This window comes from Medicago truncatula, chromosome 8, assembly GCF_003473485.1.
Source record: "Medicago truncatula cultivar Jemalong A17 chromosome 8, MtrunA17r5.0-ANR, whole genome shotgun sequence".
Taxonomy (NCBI): domain Eukaryota; kingdom Viridiplantae; phylum Streptophyta; class Magnoliopsida; order Fabales; family Fabaceae; genus Medicago; species Medicago truncatula.
The window spans coordinates 27,909,784-27,923,447 of NC_053049.1; the positions used below are offsets into that span (position 1 = coordinate 27,909,784).

The 13,664-nt window shown below is 32.5% G+C and overlaps 1 protein-coding gene across 1 annotated transcript in view; it reads right to left on the reverse strand.

The window, feature by feature from the left end:
- The window catches only part of LOC25502863 (probable LRR receptor-like serine/threonine-protein kinase At3g47570), a 33,468-nt gene that overhangs the window by 2,826 nt on the left and 16,978 nt on the right, over positions 1-13,664 (reverse strand). The gene's annotated exons all lie outside the window — the stretch shown is intronic.

A 13,664-nucleotide genomic window follows, 5' to 3' on the forward strand; every position in this document is an offset into this window, starting at 1 on the left:
TATATGCTTTGGATTATTTTTCTTTTAAAAATGCAAAAAAAAAGAAAAAAAAAAAAAACCCACCCACTAGCATGCTCCTTTTTCGCTATCCATCCGTGTCTTTACAGTTCACAATTTTGTGTGTGCTTGGTATAGCGGTGGAGAGAATTGATTTTGATAGAATTGAGTTTGAGAGAATTGATTTTGCTTAAAAGTGAGTTGGATGTGAATTGATTATGTTTGGATAAACTTATTTAAAAGTGATTCTTATGAGTTGATGTTGTTTGGATAGTTTGAATCAAAATTGATTTTGAATATTAAATAACCAAATTACCCTTTTATTTGTATTTACCTAAATTATCATTTTCATTTTACATAATTATTTGAACTTATCTAAAATCATAAATGAATTTCAACTTCGATATAAATTATAACCCTTTTTTAACATTAATTTATTTTCTTCTCCATTAAGTTTTTTTTTTTTAATTCATTAAGTCGATTTAACTTTTGGAACGGTGATTATGATTTATAAAAATAAAATTCCTCTTAGCAAAAGAAAAATAAACATTCCTTAAAAATAAAATAAAAAATACTAGAAAGCCCATAATATAAAAGTTAACGGGTCAAAGAGGTATCATATAATCCAGTGCCCAGTTGTTGTTTCTTCAACCTACAACCAACGCCAACCTGCACGGCAATGGTGTGCGGCGCATTGAAAAGCTTATCATTTTTATTTTTACAAGTTCTTTCCCATCTTCTCTCTGTTCATCTTTAACATCTATGAAGAAAAATGGTAAGTGCTGAAGAAAAAACATGTAGGAAATTGGAGAATAAGATAAGGGTAATATAGTAAGTAAATCTTTCACCAAAAATTAAAATTCTGGAATCGATTCTCTGCTGCTGCAGAAGCTCCAATTTGTAGCTTTAAAGAAAACCACGTTTTGGGTCAGATCCACGTTTTAGGGAATTGATTTTGCAGTCATCCAAACATCCATGAAAAGGTTGAAATGGCGTTTGGGAGTGAAAATGGGCTTTTGGAGCTTGCAAACGTATAGCCAAACAGGCACTTTATAAGGCAATTTCTATGGTACACTTGAAAAATTTGAGTGTACCGGTGCACCTATATTTAAATTAATAGTTTAATAAATTGTTTTTTTTAGAAAAAAAATATTTTGTATTATTTACACTTATAATAACTATATTTTATTTATCAAAAGTGTTGTCGAAGCAAAATTTAATTTTTTAAATTTTTTATTACTCATAATAGTGAATATTGATTATTTTTTCGATAAAATGTAAAAAAAAATTAGTATGATTTTTCAGTTAAACTTATAATCTTCTTAATTTTATGAGCCTAATGATCATTTTGCAAATAAAAAATAAACTAATTTGTCAGGTTATTTTCATCTCTTATGACATAAACAATTTTTTCTCCTCTTTTATGACATATATCGATATAGGAAAATAATTTATTCTAATCTCTTTTAATCTATTAATCTCATTAATTTACATATAAAATAAAATAAAATAAAAATATTTAATAGAAACACTATATTAATGTTGATATTAATTTTCAAAATTTTATCATATTAATTCGATTTCCTCATATTAAAACATAAAAATGTACTTACGTAAATATAAGCACATAAAATTTGCAACGAGCGCAGATATTTAACGGTGTTTTAAATATAGAATAAAAAGATATTTGATTGAAACACTACATTAGTGTTGATATATATGTTGAAAATAATCATAAGTTTTCAAAAAAAAATCATATTGATACATAAAAAAACTGCTTCCACATATATAACCATATAAAATCTGCAACGAATGTGGTGTAAATGTTTAATTGTATTTTACATATAAAAAAATTAATAGAAACACTACATTAATGATGGCATGATAAAAATAGTCATAAGTTTTTAAAATTTTATCATATCGATACATAAAAAATTGCTTCTCCAGATATAAGCACATAAAATCCGCAATGAGTATGGCGTAAATATTTAACTGTGTTTTGCCAATCGTCTTCGGTCAGTTGTAGGTTGTGTGGTGTCAGAGTCCCAATCTGCTTTCATTCAGGGGAACAATTCCTTGACAGTATTTCGATAGCTAATGAAGCGGTAGATGAAGCAAGACGTTTGAACAAAGAGTTGTTGTTATTCAAAGTTGATTTTGAAAAGGCGTACGACTCAGTCGATTTGAAGTATCTGGACTTGGTTGTCATACACCAAATTTGGACCGTTTAAAAAAAAAATTGTCCATATTTTAAAATAATCCACTTTCTCTGTTATTCGTTTTTTTACTATTTGAAACTCGTGTTTTTTCGTCTTTAGTCATTTAAAAACTTTTATCTTGCATTTAAGCCCCAGCTTGCATTTTTACAACAATTAAAATCACTTTATCTACATTTTTATTATGCAATTTATAATCTTTTTAGTCATAATAGTCAAGTCATTTTAAAAGGTCCATTCTTATTTTAAAAGTCGTGTCTTTTTAATCATTTCAAACGAAATTTCGGAAGGGAGGTTACTTTGAAGTACCTCATTTTAGTTACCGAAAGGGACAATTTTACTTGTTGTTAATTCATTCTGTAACACTCTAATCGTTGTGTTATTTATTTTTGAATTATGTGGAGTCTAATATATATATATATATATATATATATATATATATATATATATATATGAGTTTTGGTGATTTATGTGGTGTGTTTATTTTATTATATGGTTTATTTTAATAATAATTAGAATAAGTGAGAAATATTAATTATTTTGGTGTTTGGGGAGTTAATAGAATTTAATAGAATTTATGGGGGGTTTAGTGTAATAAAGGGGAGTTGAGAAGGCAGTTAAGAAAGAAAGAAAAGAGTCAGAACTTGTTTTACGTGAAAATGTCAGTTTTGGGAGAAAAAGAGAGAAGAGCAAGTAGAGTCAGGATAATCAATTGTTGTGCATTTTCTTCTGCAAATTTAAGGTAAGGGTGACGTTTACTCCAGTAGTATAGATTTTAATTTCTGAATTTGAGTTTAACAGAGTTTTGGAGTGAATTGGGATTTTGGGTTTTTATGATGAAATGATGATTTTGGGGTTGAGATTGTGATTCTGATGTTAGAAATAGGTTATGAGTGCATACAGTAAGTTAACTCACATCTGTAAATCAATTTGGGGAGTGAATGGAAGAACAATGGGATTTTTGGGAAAAACCTGTTTTCTGCCCGTACTGGTGTTCATCGCTCGCCTCGCGAGCATTCATGTCTCGCCTCGCGAGTGAACAACATCATGGCTCGCCTCGCGAGCAGACCAACTCGCCATGGCGAGCAAGCCAGTTCAAAACTTGATCTTCAAATTGTTGTTATAAGATGTTTTGGGGATGGTTTAATGTACCTAAATGATTTTAATGATGACTCGAGCAAGTTTTAGGTTAAAAATATGACTAGGGAGCTTAAAATTGAGGTTTGAGCGAGAAAAATGTCAAATTCCCGAGAGCACCTACTTTTCACTCGCCTCGAGTTCGCCTTGAACTCGCCGTGGCGAGCAACCAACTTTGTGAACTCGCCATAGCGAGCAGATGAGCTCACGAGGCGAGCTACCCAGTTTTTGAGTGCTGAATTTGATTGTGCGAATGGTAGTGAGTGATGTTGTTGTTTTGTGCATAGTTGTATCAAATTGTGCATAGACGTATGATTTATTTATTTAACCATACATGTTGTATAAGTGGAGTCATATGGAGTATGTATGCATGGTCATGTTGTATGTAGATATACACAAGTAGGTCCATTGCATAAGCATAAACAGCGGAAAGGACTCATGTCCTGGAGCACTAGTTGCTCACAGCGGTGAGGGCTACGATCCTGATGAATGCTTTAACCATTCAGAAGCGGTGAGGGCTTCGGTCTTGTTTGGTACCACATGCATTATTGCATATTTTGAGGAGTCTCAGTGGTGTTGTAATGTCATGCATGAGTCTTAGTTGTTGGTTGTAGTTGCCATATTGATGATGATGATGTGTTGATGAATATATACATTTATATACATATTGTGATGAGTGGATTTTGATGATGTTGTTGTTGCTTGTGAATTATATGCTTATATTTATAAGATGATGTATTTGATGTTATAGGGTGTTAAATTCAATTGAAGATTTTAATATCTATATTTTATTGTTGTGAATCTCACCCCTTCTGCTTGAAAATGTTGCCCTTCCTATGGGTAACTTGCAGGTGATCCTGAGTAGTCGGTGGTGGCTCAAGAGTCATGTATAGGGCTCTGATACGTGGGATGGGAATTATTATATATTTTATTGTTGATTTTCCTTCCTATGTATCAATTTTTGGAACTTGATAATGTGGCCCTTTGTTGGTTGTTTAGGCTTAATGCCAAGATATTGTTTTTGAGAATTTAACCGTTGTTGTTGTTATTTGAAATGCGAACATTCCGCTGCATGATTTTAAAGTTATGAAAGATGTTGAATTAAATAGTTTTATTTTCTATTTAAGAATTTTTGAAATGTAGTGTAGCATGCCCGTTTGTGGAATTACTCTGATGTGAAATTTTATTATTATTTAAATGATTTTGGATAACGGGATGTTACACATTCATTTTATCTTTATTATTTTTATTTCCACTTATCTAATTTCTTTATTGTTTTATATTCTTTTGTTTTTTCCTTTTCATTTTTTCGTTTCACTTTTTTTCAAAATCCAAGTTTTCTATTTCATATTACTTTTTAGGCTAAAATATGGTTTTGGTCCCTGTAAATATGCCTCGTTTTAATTTTAGTCCCTGTAAGAAAAAATTGTTGTTTTTGGTCCATGCAAAATATTTTGTTTTTGGAAATAGTCCCTGCATTTCCAAAAACAAAATATTTTGCAGGGACCTTTTTCAAAATGAAAAGATTTTGCACGGACTATTTCTCTAATAAATGATTCAGTCATCATGTGCCACGTGTGCAAATTATCACAAAAGTGGAGCCGGAGATCAAAATTAAAATGAGACATATTTGCAGGGACCAAAACCATATTTTAGCCTACTTTTTATTAGGTCTCTACAAAGTCAAGTTTAGTCCTGTCCACATGTCACATTCTCATTGGTCTTTTAAATCAAAACCCTATTTTACAATAGTATAAATACCACTGCATTTATTGCAATCAAAAAGGGGGGAATCACTGTAGACATAGCAGCCGCTACCAATCATCACAAACACCATTCCTTTTCTCTTTCCATCATTTACAGATCAAATCATTTTTTCAAAGAAATTTCCTCAAGAACATTCATCAAATCAAAAATCCAGAAAGATCACATAATGTAATTCCAATTCTCTTTTTCCAGATCTGTTCATCACACTAACATAAACAACAATTTCAAAAACCTTCAACCAACAATCATCAATCTCGTTTTCTTTCAAACCATACCAACATCAATTTCGTTTTTCTCGATTAACACCGAACCGGATCGGAATCAAAAAGAAGTAGGAACAAGACCGAATCGGAAAAGGAGCAAATCGTAGTTGAACTTGAAACCGTGAACGACAGTAGCATCTCTGAATTGATCAACACAAAGAGAAGCAGGTTCGATTTAAAAGGAAAAGGTAGTATTTCGATTTGTTTGTTCGTGTTTTCAAACCTAGATCTACGCTTTGTGAGTACTTGTTTTCAAAAACCGACTTCGAATTTGAAAAGAGGAAGAAAAAGGTTTGAAACAGGATCTTCAAGTGTAGATCTAGGTCTGTTCGAGTGTGTGTGGTAATTTTTGAGTATAGATTCGTATAGAGAAGAGAAAGAGGAGCAGTTTGGAGTAAAATAATTCAAAAAAAAAAACAAGTAATAAAATAGCTCCGGCACGGTGGCGCTATGGCGACCACCGCGCCGGAGGAGCTCCGGCCACCTCTCTTTGTCTTCTCCGGCGGTCTGGATTAAGAAAGATTTGAGAGCTTCTCTCTCTAAAAGAAATTTAGAGAGAGAAGTGATTTGGATTTGTGTTCGTTTTTTCTGTCTCCATCAATTTATACTCCCTGTATCCTTGTGTGCTTGTATTATGCGGTTTACCATGAAGCCTCAGGCTAGGCCGTTAGATTTGAGATCTGACGGCCGATAATGCTGCTGTGTTTAGGTTGTATGCGTTATCTCTACCTTTGTTCACTGTGTTCTTTATTTTAAACCCGTTGGATCTTAGATCCTGTGGCTGTGATGAGATCTTGGGATTTAGATCTGGACCTCTGGATTCATCCAACGGTCCAGATTGTATCCTGCTGAGCCAATTTCTTTCTTTTAATTGTTCTTTATCATTTTAAATACTTTTTACACTTTTTTTTTGACATTTTAATGCTTTTAAAAATTCCAAAAAAAATATTGTTCTTATCATCTTAATTTTCTCTAATTTTCAAAAATTCATCCTACTCGTTTCTTTTAATTTTTTGCTCATTTCTTCACTTGCTTTCAATTGTTGCTTTATTGTGTCTTTATATGATAATTTTTATTGTTACTTTTTTTGAGCAAAATTTTTATTGTTACTTGTTATTTTCATATGTCTATTATTCATTTCTTGCTTATTATTTCTTATGTCTCATTCATCACAATTTTCCTTATCCTTACTAACGATCTAATCTTTGTTTTGAATCATAGCAAGCATATTTAATTTTCTCATCATTTTATTTTGTCATTGACTTAGTGTGTATAAATAGGAAATTGATGTAAATTTATTTCTTGTATTCTATTTTGGCATAAAGGTCTTAGGGTTGTATTTAAGAATTGATGTAATAATGTAAGTAACACAAGCACCGACACATGCACCGACACTTCACATTTATTTCTTGTACGTCGTTACGTTAACTTACCGTTAGTTTAAAAAAAAACCTTTTTATCAAAAAAAATCTAAATATGTCAAATTCAAAAATCATTTTCTTAACAACATTTTCTCTCTATTTTCTTAATCAAATTCTCAATCAATCTTAATTCAACTTCAACCATTTTTAAACTTTAAAATCAATCAACCTCACTTGTTTTCTTTATCTCATGCCTTGAGGCCTCTTTCTCTAATTAAAACCCATTTTCAAAAATCTTAAAATCAACCTAACCCACCAAAGAAATTTTTGATTGGAACTACGTCGGTTTTGATTCCTTTCCCAAAAGGGTACGTAGGCAGAGGACTTGTCCTTCCAAATCAAATAAAAATAACCAAAAACATACTTCTTCTCCCTCCATTCTTTCACTTAGATTTTAGGTAATAATTTTTCGAGTAAGCAAATGAATTTAGCACAAGATAATCTAGGTAAGAGGTTCCTACGGAATACCGTAGACGCTTAAGGTGCTAGCACCTTCCCTTCGCGTAACCAACCCCCGAATCCAAAGTCTTAAGGGTTTTTACTCATTTTTTTCCTTCCCACGAATAAAAATTGAGAGTTCAAAGATTGATGATTCAAATCAATTAATGGTTTGATATTCGAAAATCACGAGCACATTGGTTATGGAGAATATGAATTTCCCAAGAATTTGGCGGAAGTGGATTTTTGAATGTGTAGGAACAGCAACGACATCAGTTTTGGTCAATGGTAGTTCAACTGATGAGTTTCTTATTGAGAGGGGTCTTCGCCAAGGAGATCCCTTATCACCTTTCCTCTTCTTGTTGGCTGCCGAAGGGTTCAATGTTTTGATGAAAGTTGTGGTTAATGCAAATATGTTCACGGTTTACAGTGTAGGCAGCGCAGGCGAGGTTTGCTTGACTCATCTTTAGTTTGTAGATGACACTCTTATTATGGGCAAAAAAAGTTGGTTGAATGTCCGAACAATGAGATCAGTTTTCTTTTGTTTGAGAAGGTGTCGGGGTAGAAGGTTATTTTTCACAAGAGCATGTTAACGGGTGTAAATGTGTCTGGTTCTTGGTTTTCGGAAGCGGGATTGGTTATGAATTCGTAAAGGAAATATTATGTTTGTCTATTTGGGGCTGCTTATTGGTAGTGATCCGAGGAAACTTAGTTTTTGGAAGCCTGTTGTCGATCACATTGTTATGCGCCTGTCATCGTGGAGTAATAATTTCTTTTCTCTTGGCGGGCATTTGGTTTTTTTGAAATCTGTCTTGTCCTCCATTCCGGTTTACTTTCTTTCCTTTTTCAAAGCCCCTACAAATATAATTTCTTCTATTGAATCTATTTTTTTAAAAAAAAAATTGGGGTGGGGGTGAGGATTTTAGGAAACTATCTTGGATAAATTGGGAGTCGATTTGTACTCCAAACGAGGATGAAGGGTTGGGGATTAGGCGGGTAGGAGCTTTTAACACGACGTTGTTGGAAAAGTGGTGTTGGAGGATGATGATTGAAAAGGAGGGGCTGTGGTATCGAGCTCTTAAAGCTCGTTACAGAGAGGTGGGGGGGGGGGGGGGGGGGGGGGGGGGGGGGGAGGGGTAGGGTGGAGGAGGGAGGGCGTCATTGTTCCTCGTGGTGGTGGTCGGTGTGTAGGACTCGGGAGGGGTTGGGTGAGGGTGTGGGTCGGTGGTTTGATGACTACATTCGGAGGGTGATTGGTGATGGTAGAAATACATATTTTGGTATGATAATTGGGTGGGGGGGTACTCCTTTGTGTTTTAAATTCCCACGTCTCTTTTATTTTGCTGTGTCTGAGGAGTGCTCGATGGAAGATATGTCGAGGGGAGGTTGGAGGTGGGGGGTGGGAGTGGCGTAGGAGATTATTGGCGTGGGAGGAGGATACTGTAAGGGAGTGCTCTACACTACTTTCTAACGTTGTTTTGTAGGAAAATGTTTACGATTCCTGGAGGTGGTTACTAGATCCTTCTCATGGTTACACGGTTAGGGAAGCTTACCGCTTTCTTACCAATAATGGTAACTTTGTGGATAGGTCGATGACGTATGGCATAAGAATATACCTTCCAAGGTGTCTTTATTTGTGTGGCACCTTCTCCGGAACAGACTTCCTAATAGAGACAACTTGGTGCGGAGGCGTGTGATTTTATTGTCTGACACGGTTTGTGTTTCTGGATGCGTTGATCCTGAAACTGCAACACATCTATTTTTGGGTTGTAACTTATTCAGTACACTTTGGTAACATATTCTGCATTGGCTAGGTATATATGCGGTATTTCTAGGTGACATTCGACAACATTTGCTTCAATTTACTAATATGGCCGTATTGCCTAGAGTCACTCATTCTCTTCTGAAAATAATTTGGTTTGCTTCTGTTTGGGCTATTTGGAAGGAAAGAAACAATCGTGTTTTCAAAGAGTTAGCTTATGATCCTTCTTCCTTAGCTGATAAAGTTAAATTAGATTCTTTTATGTGGTTGAAATCAATACAACCATCATTTAGCTATACTTATCATGACTGGTGGAAACATCCACTCCCATGTATGGGTGTTACCATGTGATTTGCTTTTTTCTTTTCATGGTGCTCTTGTAGATTAACACCTTTTTGTTGTACAGTTGATTGTTGGTTTGCCTTTTGCATGTCTTGTGCACGGTAAATTAACCTTGTTTATAATATAAATCTCATTTTAGTTTGTTCCAAAAAAAATATTAATATTTTAAAAATAGTCATAGGTTTTCAAAATTTTATCATATCGAATTTCTCATATCGGTGCATAAAAATTTACCTCTTTAGATATAAACACATTAAATCCGCAATGGGGCAGTGGAAATAAATAACTGTGTTTTTCATATAAAATGAAAAAAATAGTTAATAGAAACAGTACATTAATGTCAATATTTCAAAAATAGTCATGAAATTCAAAATTTTATCATATCAACACCTAAAACCCGCAATTAACATGCTTGAAATATATAACGGTGTTTTACATATGAAATAACAAAATATTTAATGTAAACTCTTCATTAATGTTGATATTTTGAAAATAGTAATCAATTTTCAACATTTTATCATATATAATTTCTCATATTAGTATATTATTTTTGACGCATCTCATATCATTACATAAAAATTTGCTTTCACATATATAGATAAATAATTTTGCAACAGACCCGTTGCAAATATTTAACAGATTTTTGCATATGAATTTTTTTATTGAATTATTTCATTAGTGGTGATAATTTTCATTTATTAATTTTAAACATTTCATAAAATTACCAATGTAGTTACTTTTTATATTATTATCGCAATATTGCGTCGCCGGTGCGAATGCACGAGCCTTTTACTATTATCTACAAAGCCTCAAAAAGAAATATTATAATAAATAACTAAAGTATAAATATTATCATTGATAAAAGGAGTTATATTTAAGATATAAATCAAAGCTTTGTCTAATATTTTCCTTCGAAAAAAGCTTTGTCTAATATGTATCTATCAAAAAAGGGTCGACCCTTACTATTTTCAATAAAATAGTTAATTTTACAATAACAACAATAATAATTGGAAAACAACATTTTATTAAAATTTATTCAAAATTATATATATGAGAAATAATCCGTTAACACCACATGTAAATCTTTTCACCCCCTAAAAAAATGTAAATCTATTCACAATTACATTAAATATCGACAATTAGATGATCTAGTTAATCTAATGGCTTACAACGTTGCCTCTGCCAAACTTTAAAAATAATATCAGAAGTGTAAGCGTGGGTGTGTGTATTTTAATGCCTTTGTTTTCTATACTATATATAAAGAAAACTATCTCTTTCAGCACTTTTGTGTTGGATTTCTCCTTTCAAAAATACCTTTAATTTTCAATACAAATAACACATGTAACAAATAGATAAGAATAAATTTAAATACTAAAACAAATGTAACAAACACGATATAAATATATATCTGGTTTTTTTTCTTTATCATTTAAAAAGTATAACAAACTAGATGAATATATTTATACTTACTTTTTGATTATCCTAATTATACCTTTAAACAACTTTTTCTATAATAAAGATTGTTGTTGGTGTCATTGAAATATATAATCATGATTAGTTTAGTTTGTTATAACCTGAAAGTAATAAACATTTATATTTTTAGTTTTAATAAAAATCAAAATTTCATTGTTCATAATATTCAAACGTTGACGTAATAGAAAGAGCGGAAAGAAGGGCACGTGAGTGCTCGTCTTTTTGCCAGTGTAGAATAAATGGAATATTTCTATCAGTTTTATCAAAAATAGATAATTGAGATTAAAAGTCTAGTTTAAATAACACATGTACCGATCTATATTCTATCGATTCTTATAAATCTTTTCTTTCATCTTCTCCAATTTACCATCTCTCATATTGTTCATCTTTGAAATTCCATATGCTTCATTTACTTTTAAGAAATTTTGACCTCTCTCTGTTATCTAATATGACTTTTTTTAATCGAATAAATAACTTCATCAATGTGATTACTTGTTATCTCCTGAATGTTATGGATCTTTTTCACAGGGACTGGAATTGAATCCCTAAACCCACCACCACTCATCTTTGAAACACAAAAGTCACAAACTAAGAGTTAAAAAATAGTGGTTAATGAAGAAAATAGGGTCAGTAATTGAATGATCGGTGATAATAGCAAACACAAAAAAGGTTACGAGAAGATCAATGGATTATCTTCAGAAAAGTCGGATTAAAGTCTGTTTTGATATTTGGTTTTAGATTATTGTCATTAAAGAAGATGAAAATATAAATGGGTTTATGATAATAGATAGAATAGAGGGAGGTGTTGTTTTTTAAATAGGGAATTTCAATCTTAACCATCTAGTTTAATTTAAATCCAAGGTTAATAAGTATTCCTATTATTCTCTCTCTCTCTCTCTCTCTCTCTCTACATATATATGATCTGTTTGAAAATATAACTACGATAACAAGATCTTGACGCTCGTGCTGAAGCCGATCTAGTCCGGCGAAGGAAGAGCTTTGATGCGGTGGAGGTTGTCCTTCGACAGCGGGGAAGAAACATGTAAAGTAGGTAACTTTTCCAACGCTCAAATTATTATATAATTAAGGAGTAGAAAGTGTGTAAAATGCATTTGTACTTAGGTGTGGCAATGGTGCCACGGTTATATAAACGAGCTCACTGTAATTGCTTTTGTGAAACTGGTACGTTGAAGATTCTAGGATTTGGTTACAGATCAGTTGGACGGCTAGGATCGCCTTAGGGTGGTGATTTTGTGCGAGGTGGTGTAATGGGTTAATACATCTATTGAATTGGACCGAAATCTGGTCTGGAATAAATTCCCCCTAAGCCCTCATTATCTTTATGACATGAGTAGATTGTATTCTCAAAATTGTTGGTTGGCCAATGTCGTTTTGTTGTTTCTCCCAAAGAGTTCGTAGTGCGAGGAGAACTTCCAAGGAGCACTAAATGGGAGTTGAAAGGTGATAATTGGAGGAAGGTACATCATTTTGTTGGAACAAAATTAGTTTGTACATTTTCTCTAGAGTATTAATGATAACAAAGTACTGAAGAACAATTGGATATGATAATATATGTTCAACTGTGCAGGACCATAAATTAAAATTTAACAAGGTCTAAACATGTATAAGAGCCTCAGAAACATAAGATAAGTTAAAATACTTTGGTAGAAGATCTGAAGAAAGGTCAATTAGAAGTTAACATTTTGGATCAGAAGAAAGGAAATCACTCAGAAGTTGAGGATCAACATCAAACTCTGAAGACCATCAGAATCTGAAGACCTCTAGACTCTAAAGAAAAGAATCTTTAGGACCCAGATGTCACGTTAGATTTGTCCTCTTCTATGAGTTGTCTCCATCAAGAATCTGATAGTACAAATTGTCTTCTTATAACCACGTGTAGATACAAACAAAGAATTTCAAGGACAAAGAGAATGAAAGGATAATTCCAATTGCAGTAAAGGAATTTCAAATGTCTAATCAACGAAATTATTCATATCAGGCAAAGTCCTAACTATCTAGATTTTAAGCTTATCAACGACTCTTAGTGCGCTAACACTTCTACAATGTCTTTCAAATCCTTACCTTTATAAGGAAATGAAGACTTGAAGGAATGTAACAAGACTCTGTTATTTTAACTGTGTCATTACTTTGTCAAATTCAAAAGCGCATATAACACTTTAAAAATTTCTTACTAAGTTTTTATCTTGGAAATTCTAAGTTCATAGAGTATGTTCTTAATATAATTATTTACACCTCTGATTGTATATCAAGTGTACAAACAATAAAAACAAATTTGTAAACTATTATAAAACTCTCTTTTGATTGTGATTAAGCATTTGGAAGTCTCTTGCTTGTGTGCTTAAGTATTGGAAGTTTCTTGGTTGTGTCCTTGAGCAATGGCAATCAGTTGCGATTATAATGGAAAATCCTTTGTAAGTGCACGAGGACTGGACTACTCCTAGATTGTAGGAGGAACCAATATATATATATATATATATATATATATATATATATATATATATCTTTGTGTTTGATTATATTTGCTTCTATCAGACTATGTGTCATTATGATACGCAAATTATCATACGTACTCCCTTTTAGAAGTGCAACATGAAAAGACATTGCTTCAGAATTCTCCATGACTATGGAAGGATTTATTATTGTAACATAAACTTTGATGCCACAATTTTTTTAAAATGAGGAGGTTATAGTGAGCTTTTGGGAGAAATTGAGGAAGACATAAAATTTAAGAGAAGGACAATATCTACTTGTTAAGAGGATGCTTTGATTTTTATTTTCTTGCATTTTACTTGCTTAGTATACAAATGATAAGCTCTACCATTTTTAC